General features: G+C 41.0%; 1 pseudogene; it reads right to left on the bottom strand.

Annotated features, from left to right (window-relative positions):
* Nucleotides 1-4,204: 4,204 nt before the first annotated feature.
* On the bottom strand, nucleotides 4,205-9,839 carry LOC133767989 (aminoacyl tRNA synthase complex-interacting multifunctional protein 1-like; annotated as a pseudogene).
* Between the last annotated feature and the right edge of the window lie 4,968 nt (nucleotides 9,840-14,807).

Below are 14,807 nucleotides of genomic sequence, written 5' to 3'. Positions count from 1 at the left end.
ATTCCCCAGATGGCCACAATGGCTGGAGCTGAGCCCATCTGAAGCCAGGAGCCAGGAGCTTCTTCCAGGTCTTCCACGCGGCTGCAAGGGTCTAAGGCCTTGGGACATCTTCTACTGCCTCTCAGGCCATAACGAGCATCATATGGGATGCTGGCGATTCAAGTCACAACACCGGCCCCTTAATTGGCTACTAATTTAAAAAGTCCTTGATTAGTTATATTTCATTGTTGACTATGGATTCATAGAGAAAATATTACCAAAATGATCAATAAAGAATGATGTTTAGAACTGAAATTTAAAAATCAATTATGAAAAAAATGTTGCTAAGTCAAGTGTTTAATACACATTGATAGGTAACAATAAAATCAGAAAGGATGGGAGAAAATCCAAGACTTTTCTTCAGAGGAAGAAAATTAGAGGAGGCATCAACAAAATTAAGCCTAGTAATTAAAACCCAATGAGAAATATTCTAAATTTCTTTATAAAATAATACTGGGCCTTGTTCTGATGATAATCCAATTCTTTTTGATAACTACAGTGTCAGGGAATTGGGATTTGATGAAATAATGAAGAATTCACGTTTTTCAGCTTCATCTATCATATCTGATCCCCAAACCTGATACAGATATACTCACTTCCTGTGCCTAGAGACAAGAAAGAGAGGACAGGACCGACAATGTTTTATGTCTGAAATAATGAATAATTCTACAGTGTGCTGTGTTTCCCCAAAGTGTCATTGTGTCTTCTATCCTCCATAAATGATGTTGATGATGAATCATTGTTATAGGAATAAGACTATGTTTCTGAAACATAAAATCCAGAAGATTGCTGTGGATATTCAGCTAATACTTTGCCTATTGTCCCAGTCATGACTGTTAAGACCCCAGCCAGAGAGCATATACCCAATGGGTAGAGTCTGGTTGGCTGGGCTGTGCTGGAGGAGACATTTGCCTGACATGGCAGAAGCAATGCTCTCCAAGGCCACACCTGCATGGTCCGGGAAGGGAAGACCTCAGTGACAGCTGCAGAAGCACCACCAGGATGTCAGGTCCAGAAGTGAGAAGATTTAAATTTCAGTCCAGAAGCTCAAGTCTGTGAAAAATAATCCAATTTTCAATTCCGTCAAACTGCCAAGAACATAAATCTTGGTCGTTATTAGGATCTGCTCCAGTGTTGTTTCAAGATCTTACCCATAGTTGAAGCTTTGCCAACCATGGCACACCACCCATAGTGTTTGCCATTAGACAAGCCATTGTGCCAGCCCGTCTGGAGCCCTGTAGCTCCGTGGTTTCTCTGCCACACTTAAGGTCCTCAATTCTTTGGCAAATCTTGGAATCCCTGGCCCTAGAGCCCAAACTTTCTACAACCTTCTTTTAGCTATGCCCTAAGAAGTTCCCCCATTACCCAAGGCAGGGTGGACCATACATTCTCACTGGCTTTTTTCTACTTTTTAGTTTTAGGAGTATTTTCCCTCTCAAATATTGAGTGCTGGAGGAACACAAAGGCAGAATAAAGACTCAGGACACTAGGAATGCTGGGGCACACACATGACATAAACTCACACAGAAAATCTTACAACTTCTCTACAAAAATCATTTTTTTAGATTTATTTATTTATTTGAAAGAGTTAACATGGAGAGAGGAGAGGCAGAGAGAGAGAGAGAGGTCTTCCATCTGCTGGTTCACTCTCCAATTGGCCGCAACGGCTGGAGCTGCGCCGATCCGAAGCCAAGAGCCAGGAGCTTCTTCTGGGTCTCCCATGCAGGTGCAGGGACCCAAAGACTTGGGCCATCCTCTATTGCTTTCCCAGGCCACAGCAGAGAGCTGGATTGGAAGTAGAGCAGCCAGGTCTCGAACCAGTGTCCATATGGGATGCCGGCGCTTCAGGCTAGTGTGTTAACCCACTGTGCCACAGCGCTGGCCCCCTACAATAATCATTTTATCTATCAAAAAGAGAAGTCTAAATTTCATTGGCTTTCCTTCTATTGATGTTACTATTGTTTCTGTTTTTAGTTATGTCTATAGGATGATGGTGATGGAACCACATTTCTCTCAGTACCATCTCTCAGAGGGCTTGATCTCGTCCAGAAGGCACTTCTCTCTCCACACTCATTCCCACGACAGTCTCTGTTTTTAAATCAGCATTTAAAAATTATTTTATTGGGGCTGGCATTGTGACCTAGCAGGTAAAGCCACTGTCTGCAGCATATGCATCCCATATGGCTGTCAGTTCAAGACCTGGCTGCTCTGCTTCCTATCCAGCTCCCTATTAATTCACCTAGGAAGGGAGAGGAAGATGGCCCAAATGCTTGAGATCCTGCACCCACGTGGGAGACCATTGTGGTCATCTGGGTAATGAGTCAGTAGACAGAAGATCTCTCTCTCTCTCTCTCTCTCTTCCCCTCTGTCTGTAACTCTGACTTTGGAATAAATAAATCTTAAAAGAAAAAAAAAGAAGAATTAAAATCAGTCATCAAAATTTTCACCACAGGAAGCTAGAAAAAGAAGAGCAAGGGGGCCAGCACTGTGACATAATAGGCTAAGCCTCTGCCTGCGGTGCCATCATCCCTTATGGGTTCATGTCCCCAGCTGCTCCTCTTCCCATCAGTTCTCTACTTATGGCCTGGGAAAGCAGTAGAAGATGGCCCAATGGCTTGGGCCCCTGCCCCACGTGGGAGACCTGAAATAAGCTCTTGGCTCCTGGCTTTGGATCAGCTCAGTCTGGCCACTGTGGCCATTTGGAGAGTGAAGCAGCAGATGGAAGAACTTTCTCTCTGTCTTTCTCTCTGTCTATAACTCTACTTCTCAAATAAATAAATAAATCTTAAAAGAAAGAAGAGCAAATTAAATCCACAGTAAAAAGAGACAAGAAATAAAAAATCAGAAAATGAAATTTTAAAAAGTCCCAGATTTGATGAGAGACATAAAATTACAGATTAAGGAAGTGCAGTGAAATTGGAAGGAACTAGAGGTCACCACACTTAAACAGATTACCATTGAACTTCTGAAAACCAGGATAAAGAAAAAACATCTTGAAAGCAGATAGGAAAAACCAACAAACTGCATATAGGAATATGTTTGAATCACTGTTGATTTCTCACCAGAAGGGTCCTGAAGAAAAAAATGTATTTATTTGAAAAGGAGACTTATAGAGAGAGACAGGGAGAGGTAAAGAGAGGGAGAGGGGGAGAGAGAAGAAGATATAAAGAGAGAGAACAAGAGAGAGCTCTCTTCCATCCCCTGGTTCACTTCCCAGATGGCTACAATGACCAGGGTTGGGAGGGGCTGAAGCCAGGAACCAGAGCCAGGAGCTTCTTCCAAGTCTCTCACGTGGGTGCAGGGACCCAAACACTTGGACCATCTTCCAATGCTTTCCCAAGTGCATTAGCATGGTGCTGAATTGGAAGTGATACAGCCAGGAATTGAGCTGGTACCCATATGGGATACTGGCATTGCAGACAGCTTAACCTGCCATGCCACACCACCAACCCCAATCCCTGCCAAAGCACAATCTTGTTAAAAAGTACTGTCTTATGGTAGCTTCTGCTTTCTTCCCAGTTGGTGTGTATATGCATGTGAGAAAAGGAAATATACAAGATGTATCTTATGCTTTTTGGAGGGGGACTAAGGAGTAAGCACAATGATTGTTCCGTTAATATCCTTCTTTACTGTGTCCTGAGGTGCCTGGGTTCAGTTTCTTGTCTCCAACACAAAAAAGAATTCAAGGATGAGATGTAGGTAAAGGTCAGCAGAGAAGTAAGATTTATTTACATGCAAAACAAAAGTACACACTCAAGAAGCAGTGTAGGCATGCTTAAGGGAGAGCTATACTCCATAGGTCTGGGGCCATCCTTTTAAAGAACTAGAGACATAGGATATCTGCAGTGGGGTTTAATTGAGTATATATAAGGGGCAGAGTTTGTGGTAGGGCTTGAGTACCACCCATTTCTTGCCCTTTGTTTGAAAACCTGAAAGTGTTATGGTATCAACTGCATGATGGCAGTAGGTGTGTCAACCATGGTAATTTTATCATAATGAGCTTATAATGATCCAAAGGTAGTTGAGGAGACACAGCTGGCAGCCAAGTTGGCTATTTTGGCTGGCACTGTTTCTAAGTGGTGAAACCTCAGAAGCTGGGGTTTTCCACTGCACAGAAAAAGGAGGGGTTGGGTGATACATGTGGGGCAGCAGTGCAGGTGGGGCTTCAGGGAGGGTCTGGTGACCTTAGCTTGTCTTTGCTAGCTGCCTCCTTACCCATATCAACTGGTCTTCGTTGAGTTATGGACATGACTACAAGCAAAATTTGAAAATTGTCTTCATTTAGTTCATCTGAGATCAAGGGTAGGAATTACAACTGCCAGGTTAAAGGGGCATAGGATGCATATTTATGGCTAAAATTCCCCAAACATTGCAACTTGCTATGGAAGTATATTTCAAACTCTAGTGATAATTCTTTCATTTGTCCTTGTTGGAGAAAGAGCTCTTTCACATTAATTTTTTCAATACATCTAAGCTGTAATCCTTTAAGAAACAAAATATCTAACCATTTTTTTGAAAAATTTCTGCTTGGAATGCAGTTTCTTTTTTCTTCTAAACACATCCTGTCTACTCTGCCTTTAAAATGGAGGATCCGGGACGTCATTTGCCTTTTTCTCACTGCAGCTCTTGAACCCTTATTCTCTCCTGGGCTTTAATACCAAGTACAGTCCCTGAGTGGTTTTTGGTTGCTTTGACCTCTCCCCTTGGTTTGCTAAGGAGCATGTGTTATTGATGCAGAACCCAAGCACCAGCACTGGTAAGGATACCTTCCGAATACCTGTGAATAAGGCTCTGGGCTGGAACCTAAGGTCACCATTAGTGTCAGAGTTTTGTGGCAGCCATTGATTGACATAATCAACTTTTTTTTTAATATTAATTATTTGAGAGGCAGAGACAGAGGCAGAGGGATCTTCTATCTGTTGGTTCACTCCCCAAATATTCACAATGGCCAGAGCTGGGCCCATCCACCACGGGCTTGGAACATCTTCTGCTGCTTTTCCAGGCATGTTAGCAAGGAGATAGATCAGAAGTGGAGCAGCCAGGACTCAAACTGGCATCCATATGGGATGCCAGCATTGCAGGCAGCAGATTTACCTGCTATGCCACAGCACTGACCCCATCATCACCTTTTATTGAGGAGAGTCTATTAGATAAATGTTGGGCACAGTGCACTTAGTATCCTAAACTATATTTCACAAGTCATTAAGATAGAGATAATTTAATCGTCTTTCTAATGATGAGCATGTGGAGTCTCAGAGAAGTTAAGAAACCTGTCCAGTATTGTAAGAATCACAATTTTTAAACTTCACACACATTTTTCAAACTATGGGTCACAATCTATTGGTGTGTCAGAAAATCAACCTTAGTGGGTCAGGGTAAGTGTTTTTTTTTTTTAAATGGAGTAGAGTAAAATAAAACAGAAAATATGAAACTGATGATGTCAACTAGAAAGTCTTTCTTGCAAGCTTTTGCTTTGGTTACATGTGTATGAATGTGTATATGTGATGTGTGGTACTATGAAATTTACTTGTAACTGTGGATCACAGTCCAAGAGTTTTGAAAAATGCTGCTCTTTACACACTAGTCCAGAGTGAGGTTGTAAAAAAAAGTATGATTTTGGGAAAAATGATTGACAGCAAAACTCCTTGAACCAAAGCAGATGAGATGAATGGTCTAACTTTTATTCCAGAGAAGTTGAAACTTCATTAATAAACTCTGGTGTCCAGAGCTGTGGCATAGTGGGTAAAGCTGCTGCCTGCGATGCCAGCATCCCATATGGGCACTGGTTCAAGTCCCAGCTGCTCCACTTTCGATCCAGCTCTCTGCTGTTGCCTGGGAAATCAGTAGAAGATGGCCCAGGTCCTTGGGCCCCTATACCTGCATGGGAGACCCGGAGGAAGCTCCTGGCTCCTGGCTTTGGATTGATTGGTGCAGATCTGGCTGTTGCAGCCAACTGGGGAGTCTAAATCACTTAAGACTTTTTGTGGTTAATGGACACTGTCTCTTTTATCTTAAAGGGCAAATAGCTCGGATATTTGTTGAGGATTTTCTGCATGTTAAGCATTCTTCTAAATGCTTTATTCACAGAATCTCTTGTAATCCTTATGACAACTTTATAAAGTTGGCATTATTCCCCCTCAGTTTAGGATAAAGACACTGGCATACAGAAAAGGTGACTGAATTGCCTAGCAGAAAGAGAATTTAAACCCAAGTAGATTTCTGCATCATTAAATCTGATCCCTAGGCAGGTATGGTGATACTGTATCTTCCTTTGGAATCTGTTCCCTTGGTGTTTAAGTTTTTTCCCCCTGGCAAAGCTTTTCTCTGAATCCAGTTTAAATTGCTTGTGCTGCAGTCCAGGCCCTTTTCCTCTTTGTCTCTTTTGTGGCAGCAAAGAACAGCTGGTCACATCCTATTGACAATGATGTGCTGTCGAGTAGGGGACAGTAATTGTCCTCCTTCAGAATCAACAATCTCAGCTCCTTGAACCAGTTTTCCTCGGCCCTATTTTCTCCCAACCCTTCAATTACTCTTTTGTTCCTTGCGCAGTCTCTTGAGGATACACAGCTTAACTCCTTATCAGCACAGGGTGCGGGGGCCAGGAAGAGATTTGGGCACTTCTAGTTTATATTCCTCTGAATTTGCCTATGATGGGTGCCACTGGGCTGACTTCCAGTCTGCACTCAGCCTTCAGAAGGTGCCCTGACAACATCTCCTGGATCTTTCCAGGTACAGATCTCAGCGGCCACACATCCACTCACACCGTACAGGGCACGTGTGCCTCCAGTGGCCATCATCACATTTGTGGCTTGCTATTGTTAACATTGTCAGAGCCTCCTTGACTCTGCTTCTCCCTTTGGGAAGCCCCTCCCCAACTCTCCAAATATTCTTACAACTTCCCCAACTTTAAGGGCCCTGCTTGAATGCTCAGTTATTTGTGATGACCGGAAGTTTGGACTCATACCTGCATCTGACCAGCTGTGTTCCTTTTCTATTTTTAAATTCTGTTTGCTTTCTGCCTCATATTTTTATATACATGTTACATCATTTTTAAATTATTAATTTGTAGTTTAATTTTTAAAATGACAATACATTTACATGGCATAAAATTCAGAAGGTACAAAAAAGCACATGCATAAATGTTTTTCCTAATACTTGCCTCCTAGAAGCATCTGGCTAGTGCTACCAGTTTCTTACACCAGGGTTCTTCAAAAAAGTCCATGGAAAGTGCATATTATGAAAAAAAAAAAAACTATGCATGGATTTCAACAATTTTGTTTGCTCCAAAATAGACTTATCTTTTAATTCTATTTTCCATGAAATTTTTGAAGTATTTTCATGTATATATATGTGTTATCCACAGACTGGATAACTATAACACATTTTTCTGTACTTTCTGTTCAATTAGTGATATCCCTCAGGTAGTATTTCATTCTGATTTTTTTTAAAAGATTTATTTATTTGAAAGTCAGACTTACACAGAAGGAGAAGGAGAGGCAGGGAGAGAGAGAGGTCTTCCACCTGTGCTTCACTCCTCAATTGACCACAACAGCTGGAGCTGGGCTGATCCAAAGCCAGGAGCCAGGAGCTTCCTCCAGGTTTTCCCACATGTGTGCAGGGGCCCAAGGACTTGGGCCATCTTCTACTGCTTTCCCAGGCCATAGCAGAGAGCTGGATCGGAAGTAGAGCAGCAGGGACTAGAACTGGTGCCCATATTGGATACCAGCTCTGCAGGCAGTGGCTTTACCTGCTATGCTACAGCACCGGGCTCTCGTTCTGATTTGATATAGAGCTTCTTTATGACTGTATAGTATTTAATTCCAGTGATATACTCTGATTTATTTCATTAATAACCATGGAAAGATATTTGATTTTAAAAGCATAGACTTTGGAATAAGATTACCTGGATAGAATTCTGGCTCTAACACTTATTAGCTATAAGACTTGTACAACTTAACTTTTCTGTGCCTCAGTTTTCTCATCTATAAAATGGGAGTTATAATAGGATTTATTCTTAGGGTTGTTCTGAGGATTAAATCAGCTAATCCATGCAAACTATTTAAGCTAGTGTAAAGCACATAGTAAGTTCCACTTAAATGTGGCTGTTGATAAAGTGATCTTCCAAGTTTTGCTGTTGGGTTCTGTGTTGCAGTGAATGACTTTGAACACAGGAATGATACCCAAATATTTAACAACTGTTACAGCTTAGTCATTGACTAGTCAGGCTGACGCTGGCCATAGTGCTGAAATGTGGTCCCAGAAGCCCCCTGTGGTGTCAGGGCAGATGTTTACCTCTTGAGTTGCCGGTTACAACCAGTCTTGAGAATCTAGGGGAGGGTCTAAAGGGCTGAGCAGCTGTGGTCTACTAAGTAGGCTTAGGATAGTACTACTTACTAATAAGTAAGCATTTCAGTATTTCAACAAGGAGTTCTGGAGAATACCAGGTGAAGTCAGCTATGTATTCAAACATCATTTAGCATATATATTTTAGGATAAATGCCTGGAAGTGGAATTGCTAGGTTAAGGTTGCACACTTGCAATTTGTCCTTTGAGACTGTGTCAGTTTTTACCCCCACCAGCAATATCTAGAGTACCCATTTCTTCAGTTTTCCCAGCAAGAAATGTTAGTGAACTTCTTTTTATCTTTGCCCCTTGATAGGAGAAAAATATTTTAGTGCAATTTTAATGTCCATTTCTCTTATGATTGCGTTTCAATGTTTTCTTTAATGTGTTTAATACCCCTTTATACTTCCTCTTTTTTAAGGTATAAGTGAAGAACATTTTTCTTTTTATTGTTTTCTTCAATATATTTCAATAGCAGAAGATTTTTTTTTGTGTTCCACTGTTGGTCCACTGTGAGCCCTACACATTCCCTTATCTTTCACCTCTAAGGGAGCTCCTTTGCATGTGGCTATGCATGCATCATTGGTGTAAAATCAAACTGAATCTGCTCCCAAGTATTCTTAGCATTTTGTTCCTTACCAGGTTTTCCCAGGAAGGCTTCAAAAGTCATTCTGTCTCCAGATACAGACACATGAGTAGAAGCCAAGATTTCAACTTTCTCTGTTGAGCTAGCAAATATCACCATTGCCTGAGATTGTGTTCCCCTCATCTATACAGATTTTGTGCTTCCCAGTAAATCTGATTTTGCATCTGTTCAAAAGGAACTTGATTGATCAGGCCACTGACAACTGTTCCTGGGGCTGTTTCACCAAATCTTTTTCCACATACAAAGAATCTGAATCAGTGTTTTCTGGCAGTAATGACACAACCAATTTGAAGACCTAAATGGAAACATCTGTAGGCTTGGAGTTCACAGTGCCTGCTATTGATTGCTGGTTTTCTTCTTCTCTCCTTTCAATTTTTTTCTTTAACCTTTTTTTTTCTTCTTCTTTTATCTGTTCTTTGGCATCAGAAGATGCAGTTGTTATTGGAGTTGACAACATCACATTTTCAGAAACTATAGAATTAGCTTTCAGAGGAGTTCCAGATGGGAATGGTGTTTGCTCTACTCCACTTGCAATTTCTGTGTCAATTAGCTCTTTTTTTCAGTTTTTCAGTTTTGCATTTTCCACTCAAAATTTCTTCTCTACTCTCAAAGTTGCCCGCAAAATTGTTTTCCTCTTGAGAAGAACAACTGGCTGCTTTCTGTCAGGAGACTGCATTTAGTGGATAGGACCATCTACCTAACTGATGGGACTCAGTGTTCCATGATTTGATCTGTCTTTGCACCTTCTGTTCCAGTCTCTTCAGAACAGCATTATCAGTGGCATTTTTGCCAAGAGACTGCAGAAAATCATGAAGCAGTGGACAGGGACTCTGGGGTAGGCTTCTCTTTTTGTCTTTTATTATGGTTCTTATTATGATTGAGTTTGAATGTCATTTTGTATGTTTCACAGTCATTTATACTTCCCTAATGGCATACTATCTTTTCATATACTTTACCCTCTTTTCTTTTGTGTTGTTGGTCTTCTTATTGATTCATGTGAGCTTCTCATTTATCACACACCATTCATTCTTTTTTTAAAAAGATTTATTTATTTATTTAAAAGTCAGAGTTGTGGAGTGGGGTTGGGGAGAGACAGAGATCAATCAATTGATCTTTCATTTACTGGTTCACTCCCCAGATGGCTGCAATGGCCAGCAGTGGACCAGGCCAAAGCCAGGAGGCAGGAGCTTCTTCCAGGTCACTGGGCCATCTTCTGCTGCTTTTCCCCGAGCTATTAGCAAGGAGCTGAATCAGAAGTGGAGCAGCTGGGACACAAACTGGCACCCATATGTGATGTCGGCATTGAAGACAGTGTCTTTACCTACTATGTCACAATGCTAGCCCTGCATTAATTCTTTCACAGAACTATAGAGATTCATTGAGCATACAGCAGGCTTGGTGTTATTCTGAGATTAGGGATACATAAATTAAAAACAAAAACCACACAGTACTTACCTACAGAGTAAGCAAGGGTACTTTGAGAGCATGCAAGAAAGAAAACAATCATGTGTACCGTGTCTAATCAGGAGATTCTTTTTTTTTTTTAACTTTTATTTAATGAATATAAATTTCCAGTGTACAGCTTATGGATTACAATGGCTTCCCCCCCCCAATAACTTCCCTCCCACCCGCAACCCTCCCCCCTCCCGCTCCCTCTCCCCTTCCATTTGCATCAAGATTCATTTTCAATTCTCTTTATATACAGAAGATCAATTTAGTATAAAGATTTCAACAGTTTGCACCCACATAGAAACACAAAGTGAAACATACTGTTTGAGTACTAGTTATAGCATTAAATCACAATGTACAGCACATTAAGGACAGAGATCCCACATGAGGAGCAAGTGCACAGTGGCTCCTGTTGTTGACCCAACAAATTGACACTCTAGTTTATGGCGCCAGTAACCATCCTAGGCTGTCGTCATGAGTTGCCAAGGCTATGGAAGCCTTCCAAGTTCACCGACTCTGATCATATTTAGACAAGGTCATAAAAGACAGAGTGAGGATAGTAACCAATGATCCTAAGAGTGGCATTTAGCAGGTTTGAACAATTATACAGCATTAAGTGGGGAAGAGGACCATCAGTACACACATGTTGGGAGTAGAGCCATTGGTGGTAGAGTAGAGGTTATGATTACAAAGGAATGAGGCCCAAGTGCACTAGACAGGGCCTAGAACAAAGGACAGAGTCATTATTAGAGGAGCTAAGAAAGGTGCTGTCTAAGCTACAATTAAGTTTTCTGATTGAGAGGCAAATAGAACCTGATAGAAGGGGCTTGATAATAATCTGTTGGGCTTTAGGCCTTGTAAATTCAGAGGCCCAGACCTATCTATCTCTTCACATGGGGTATATCCTAAGGGAGGTGTGAACCTCCTAGGGGAAGGCACTCTGTTGACTTTCATTACTTGGCTGGCCTGGGAGGAGAGCTGGCCAGGTAAAGGCAGGTGGCATCTCTAACAAGAAATGTACAGTTCTGCCTGCAATGTTGCTGACCCTACTTGACCATCCCCTCAGCTGCAGTGGTCACTTTGGAAGTTGGGCTGAGTGAAGGGCTTTTCAGCTTAGAGCCAATAAGATCTGTGGCTCTGACCTGGGCATCCTTCGACTCCAGGGCAGGTCCATTACCAGTGATCCAACTCTTGGCAGAGCTGCCAGGGCTCTTCACAAGCTGACTTCTGCTGAAGCCCAGGCTTACCACATTGAAAGCCACTGCAGTGGACTGGCCTGTTGGGTCTCCTTGAGGGCAGATCACTGTACAGATCAGCCATTAATAGGCCTGCCACCCATTGCTTCTGATGCCTAGCTTTCTTTTCCTCCTGGTTTGTGTTAAAGCAGACCAGAGGATGCAAGTCAAGGGAGTGCCCGTGTCCCATCTCTAATCTTCGGTGGCCTGAACTACAAGTCTATAGTCACAGGCATGTTCTGTAGGAGTTTTTCTAAGGTAGACAATGCCCATGAGGAAAATTATATTCTCACTTTAAAACTTTCTTTCCCTTTGGTCTGAAAGGGGGGTTTTTTCTACTTACTGTATACTTCGCTGATGGCGAAGTGAATCTAGCTATGAGATTATTATTTGAGTTCTTATTTTGGCTATGCTATTGCAGAAAAATGTTAGCCATCTCTTTTATAAGGTCTAAAGATTAAATTGTGCATCCTACAGATTCCTTCATAATAGAATTAGTTTCCTACCTTGAAGAGAATAGAGAAATGAAAGAACAAGTTGGGCTTAGAATAGAGAAATGAGGGAGCAAGTCCTAGATAGCTTGCTGACAATAGCAATATCACATGAATACTTAGCAAACCGTTTCAACCATTAGATAACAACTTAAGAAAACATTTACCAGAAGGTCCAATGCCTTCTATAAATTTTAAGAATCATGTATTTGAAAACACCTCTTAAATATCTAACATGGTGTAGTTTGTTTAGCCAGTAAACTTAAGCACAACCATCTAAAATGTTTTTAGTTTCTTTCTACCAACAAGTCTAAAACATATGATACACAGATTCAGGTCCCACAAATTAAAATGTATCTTTGATTGATTTTAGCAGCTTAAATTTATGGACAATCTTATCTATAAGCCATTTAAAATAAAACTCTTAATAAAATTTCCCCATGTGGACATACAATATGTACACACATATAATATAGCATAATAGACCAATACATCAATTTTAATAATAGCTTTTAAAATCTTTAACTCTTTTTGTAGATTGCCAATTGATTTGAATTGCTTTTTGTTTTTAGTAACCTCAGTTAACCATACTTTCTCTCAGTTGGTACTGTTAATACATTATTGGCTTCATCTGTTTACAGAGCCATCCCAAAGTACTGAATACAATAAAAGTGGCTGGAAAAAGTCCATAGGAACCTATAGGAGGACAGCTAAACACAGAACCAACAACGCTTTAGTTTTATGAGCAGCAGATATTCAAATTTTTGAAAAAAGCACATATTTAAATAACCCATAGCTCTTAATAAAAATTCAGCTGTTTTTGAACAATTAGAATTTAACAGACATCAAGAGAACATAATAGATTACTTTAACACATTGCTTTAACAGAGCATCAGAGTTTAATTCTATGTCAAAGAGAAATTGAGCTTCCTGTGATCTTTTGCTGTGAGGTTTCCTTCCTTTACCTTCTTTCATATTGGTGACCATGTTTCTGTGTTTCTGTGTGTAACACATCTTTAAGCATCTTTTGCAGGGCAGGATGAGTGGCAACAAATTCTTTCAGTTTCTGTTTGCTGTGAAAAGTCTTAATTTCACCTTCATTCACAAATGAGAGCTTTGCAGGATATAGTATTCTGGGCTGGCAGTTTTTCTCTCTTAGTACCTGGGCTATGTCTCGCCATTCCCTTCTAGCTTGTAGGGTTTCTGATGAGAAGTCTGCTGTGAGTCTAATTGGAGATCCTCTAAGAGTGATCCGACGTTTCTCTCTTGCACCTTTTAGGATCTTTTCTTTATGTTTCACTGTGGTGAGTTTGATTACAACATGTCGTGGTGAGGATCTCTTTTGGTCATGTTTATTAGGGGTTCTATAAGCTTCCTGTACTAAGATGCCTCTGTCCTTCTCCAAACCTGGGAAATTTTCTGCTAGTATCTCACTGAAAATGCCTTCTAATCCTTTCTCCCTCTCCATGCCTTCAGGAACTCCTAGAACCCGAATGTTGGGTTTTTTAATAGTATCCTGTAAATTCCTGACAATATTTTTTAGATTTCTAATTTCTTCTTCTTTTCTTTGGTTTGCCTGTTTCCTTTCCTGTTCTCTGTCTTCTAAGTCTGATATTCTCTCTTCTGCTTTGCCCATTCTGTTTTTAAGGCTCTCTAATGTGTTTGTCATTTGATCTATTGAACTCTTCATTTCATTATGATTTCTAGTCACTATCAGAGTTTCTTGTTCCACTAGTTGTTTCATTTCATTTTGATTCCTCCTTAATATTTCACTTTCACGAGAGAGATTTTCTATCTTGTCCATGAAGGATTTCTGTAGTTCAAGAATTTGTTTTTGAGAACTTCTTAATGTTCTTATCAATTTTTTGAGATCTGCTTCTTGCATTTCTTCGATCTCATCATCTTCATAATCTTGAATTGGGGTGTCTTTTTCATTTGGGGGCGTCATAGTTTCTTCCTTGTTCTTGTTAGCTTGGTTTTTGCGTTTGTTGTTTGGCATGTTGGAGATATTTGGTTTCTTCACTGTGGTGTTTTTTCTTGTTACACTATGGCTCTATATTAAGTGGACTGTCTGCTTTCAGTGGAGCCTTAGAGGCTTGAGATGAGTGTGGACTGAGAGCTGTGTTTGGTTCCTCAGGGTTGAGGGTGTGTCAAGGATGACACTCCCAGGTTAGGTGTGGTAAATCTCTCTTTCTTTTTTTGATTTAAAAGGGAAGTAATTCCGCACAGCTGAACGTAATTGGAGGTAGTTAGCAGGCAAATGATATACCCACAGGAGCCAGAGATCGGAAGCTCTTTCCCAAGGACCACACAGGGAATCTGTGCTGCCCTCAGTGTGGGCTCCAATTCTCCTGCAGTCTCCCACTGGGTTGCCAAGTTAGATGCTAATCTCCTGTTATTTCACCCCTCCCCACAGAGTCAGGTTTTTCTGCTAGGCTCAGGGCTGGTGCAGACCTGAGGTCGCCCTGCTTATGACGTATGTCCAAAATGGCGCCTGCTCTGTCTTGCTCGCCTGTGAGAGGTGAGCGGAGAGAGAGAAACTTGTGTCCGTATCAGTCACTTTTTTTATTTTTTCTTCTCTCTCTTCTAGTTAGCCTGGTGAAC

Source organism: Lepus europaeus, chromosome 10 (assembly GCF_033115175.1).
Source record: "Lepus europaeus isolate LE1 chromosome 10, mLepTim1.pri, whole genome shotgun sequence".
In the NCBI taxonomy this organism is placed as follows: Eukaryota; Metazoa; Chordata; class Mammalia; order Lagomorpha; family Leporidae; genus Lepus; species Lepus europaeus.
Note: the sequence above shows the minus strand (reverse complement) of the source record. Positions and strands in the feature narration are given on the sequence as shown.